This window comes from Triticum dicoccoides, chromosome 2A (assembly GCF_002162155.2).
Source record: "Triticum dicoccoides isolate Atlit2015 ecotype Zavitan chromosome 2A, WEW_v2.0, whole genome shotgun sequence".
Classification (NCBI taxonomy): Eukaryota; Viridiplantae; Streptophyta; class Magnoliopsida; order Poales; family Poaceae; genus Triticum; species Triticum dicoccoides.
In genome coordinates, this window is record NC_041382.1 from 10,430,372 (window position 1) to 10,434,491 (window position 4,120).

Below are 4,120 nucleotides of genomic sequence, written 5' to 3' on the forward strand. Positions count from 1 at the left end.
TGTGGCCTCCCTCACGGACGACGCCGCTGCCGGCTCCTGGAGGGGGAAACGGACGCGTCGGGTCTACACAGAGGGGATCTTGCTGTGGGTTTGGCCCGGATGTTGCTCCAAACTGTTCCTATGGGCTGACCTAACACAACCGGGTGGAGAGGTCCACTGGTCAAGCCCATCTGTGTAAAGTCAAAGGGATAGATCTCGTGGTCAAACGCTACAGGGTTAGGCGCGACGGGGACCCTGGGGGGTAGCAATGCCACCGGAGCGTCGCACCGGGTCCTCATACATGTGGGGTGGTCTGGTGGCATGTCCGAAGAGGCGGCATGCATCTCCGGGGTGTGGCCCCATCCAAGTGACAGCGGCACTGCCTTGAGTGGTGGGGGGCCACACCGCGGAGCCCCAAGACGGGCGTCTATGCATGCGTGAACACTTTCACATATGCGTTGGGACCCGTGCGATGTTTCGGTGGCATAGCTACACCCCGAATACCCCCACTAACCAGATTCCCTCTGTGTCGACCGTTTCCCCCCTCCGTGACAAGGCGACAGCCATGTTTGTAAGGGGTGCTATCGATATACCATCAGGTATGTTTTTTTAGATAAGGCATATTTATTTTGTGGAAAAGCAAAAAATAATATAAAGTAAAAATAAAAAAATATGCCGTATATATTAGTTGAGCGAGCTGTTGCATGCTGGTGTTAACAGGGCGAAAGTACCAGGCAGTATGAAACAAAACTGAAAACCACAGCACTCATCGATTATGCGGTGTGACTGTGTCGCTCCGTTGCAACAGTGCTGCATGCTGCTAGCCTTTAGCCTTGCTTTGGAATCTTGCACCGAGTCCGGGTCTGTTGACACGTACGTTCACTGTTGGGAGCCTCTCTCATCCACACACAACACACTAGCTGCAGATAGCACATGACGCACGAGTGCCTCGTTTCCATGAGTGTCCTGAAGATGTTGACGAGTTACCAACGCTCAAACAGCGAGCTAGCCGCACACTCTGACCATTGATTGATTACACAGGCATACTGTTTGCTAATTGACATCCATAGCTCGTGTGGTGATACGTGCGTTAAAATGCAAATAACCAGAATATAGTTGCCCTCTCTTTTATAGTACGGGAAGAACATCGTCGATCATTCCGACCTACAAGTTCTAGAATGGACATAGCTTAGTTTTCTTTTTATATAATCAACACAACCCACATATGGTTTATCGGCTACGAAAGATTAGTATATACTCCTAGAAAATGAAAATAACTAAGGTCACTTATGTTTGTTCTGGCTGTGTTGTCAAAACTGCTATTGGGTTGGCTGTCAAAGTTGTCGTGGTGAGAAATATTGTTTGTCAACTTGGCTGCTGTGTGGTTATAGGTTAAGAAAATGTCTGAAATACTTTTTAAGTTCTAAAAACTAAATTGGTTGTTGTGTTGATTTAAATGTAAATACTTTTTATGTTGTTGTGTTGATCCATACAATTCTTGTTCTCCATACTATTCTTGTTCTCGTACCAACACGAAATAGCAAACTATAACAACAAAAAACATAACAAATCTTAGTTTGTGCAATATCTCAACAACAGTACTAGCTAATGGCCTTGTTTGTTTGCGCGGCGGATTTGGCCCAAGTGGCTGTAGACTTGCTATGGTGGCAAAGCTGCTGTCCTGAGGAAGCGGCTGTGATGTAGCTTCGTTGTTTGACAACGTGGCTGTAGGAGCGGCTGTGAGCCGGTGAAAGGTCTGAAATGCCCCTAAAATGTTGAGATCATTATAATTTGCTGATTCTTAGTTAATAGACTGTTTAATTGGGATTTTCACAAACGGAGAGGGACCGCTATGACGACGATGAGTGGGCAGGCGTTATCGATGACGAGGGACGGGAGAGGTGGGGAGCGGCAGCCGAGACGGGGACGAGCGGGGAAGCTTTGATCCACAGGGGTGCGGCCTACAGCGGTCGTCGGAGGGCTAGATCCGGAGGCTCTGGCTTCCGGTTGTCGGGACAGAGACCGGCAAGGACGGCCGGCGTTGGCAGGGTTGGTTGTGTGGGAAGGCAAGGGGACGCACATGACGCACGAGTGCCTCGTTTATAGTTATTAGTCTCGGTACCTATTTCCTTGAGTGTCCTGGAGATGTTGACAAGTTACCAACGCTCAAACAGCGAGCTAGCCGCACACTCCGACCATTGATTGATTACACGGGCATACTGTTCGCTAATTGACATCCATAGCTCGTGTGATACGTGAGTTAAAAAAGCGAAGAATCAGAATCAAATTGCCCTTTCTCTTATAGTACGGGAAGAACATCGTTGATCCTACTGTACTTCCATTCGGCACGTCAGCGGTTATTGGGCCTTCATGGGCCTTAAGGGAGAAGAGAGAAGGAGGCAGGAGGTGGCCGCACGCCCCTCCCCTTCCTAGTCTGAATAGGACAAGGGAAGGGGGGCGGCGCCCCCCCTTTCCTTTCCCTCTTCCTCCTTTTTCCCCCTTCTCCTTCTCCAACTAGGAAAGAAGGGAGTCCTACTCCCGGTGGGAGTAGGACTCCCCCCTGGCGCACCCCTCCTTAGCCGGCCGCCCCCTCCCCTTGGCTCCTTTATATACGGGGGCAGAGGGCACCCTAGGACACACAAGTTGATCTTCGTGATCGTTCCTTAGCCATGTGCGGTGCCCCCCTCCACTATATTCCACCTCGGTCATATTGTAGCGGTGCTTAGGCGAAGCCCTGCGATGGTTGAACATCAAGATCGTCACCACGCCGTCGTGCTGACGGAACTCCTCCCCGAAGCTTTGCTAGATCGGAGCCCGGGGAGCGTCATCGAGCTGAACGTGTGCCAAGAACTCAGAGGTGCCGGAGTAACGGTGCTTGGATCGGTTGAAGCGGGAAGATGTATGACTACTTCCTCTACGTTGCGTCAACGCTTCCGCTTCGGTCTACGAGGGTACGTAGACAGCACTCTCCCCTCTCGTTGCTATGCATCACCATGATCTTGCGTGTGCATAGGAAATTTATGAAATTACTACGTTCCCCAACAGTGCCAAGGAAACCGCCTCGCTATATGCGCCAAGGCTGGTTGAAAAACATGGTTCGATAATAACTGTGCCATGGTATGATGTCATCAAGTGTGTCGGCAGATTAGATTGGTGGAAATATTATTCTCTCTACGGTGGTATGTGGAACTTGTTTTGCAGAGCCGGACACTATTCTTGTGTTCAGGATCTTCTATGGGAGTATTCAGAGGAGGAACCTGCCTTGCAATGCCGAAGACAATCTGCGCGCCAGACTCGTCGTCATTGAAGCTTGGTTCAGGGGCTACCGAGGGAGTCCTGGATTAGGGGGTATCCGGACAGCCGGATTATATCCTTTGGCCGGACTGTTGGACTATGAAGATACAAGATTGAAGACTTCGTCTCGTGTCCGGATGGGACTCTCTTGGCGTGGAAGGCAAGCTTGCCGATACGGATATGTAGATCTCCTCCCATTGTAACCGACTCTGTGTAACCCTAGCACCCTCCGGTGTCTATATAAACCGGAGGGTTTAGTCTGTAGGACAACAACAATCATACCATAGGCTAGCTTCTAGGGTTTAGCCTCTACGATCTCGTGGTAGATCAACTCTTGTATTACTCATATCATCAAGATCAATCAAGCAGGAGTAGGGTATTACCTCCATCGAGAGGGCCCGAACCTGGGTAAACATTGTGTCCCTTGCCTCCTGTTACCATCCACCTTAGACGCACAGTTTGGGACCCCCTACCAGAGATCTGCCGGTTTTGACACCCACAGCTCCCCTAACGGATGGCGGCGCCGCCGGCTCCTGGAGGGGGAAAACGGACGCGTCGGGTCTACACGGAGGGGATCTTGCTGTGCGTTTGGCCCGGATGTTGCTCCAAAGTGTTCCTATGGGTTGACCTAACACAACCGGGTGGAGAGGTCCATTGGTCAAAGCCCGTCCATGTAAAGTCAAAGGGCTAGATCTCGTGGTCAAAAGCTACATGGTTAGGCGGGACGGGGGACCTGAGGGGGGCGTAGCAATGCTACCAGAGCATCGCATCGGGCCCTCATACATGCGGGGTGGTGTGGTGGCATGTCTGAAGAGGCGACACGCGTCTCCGGGGTGTGGCCCCCCTC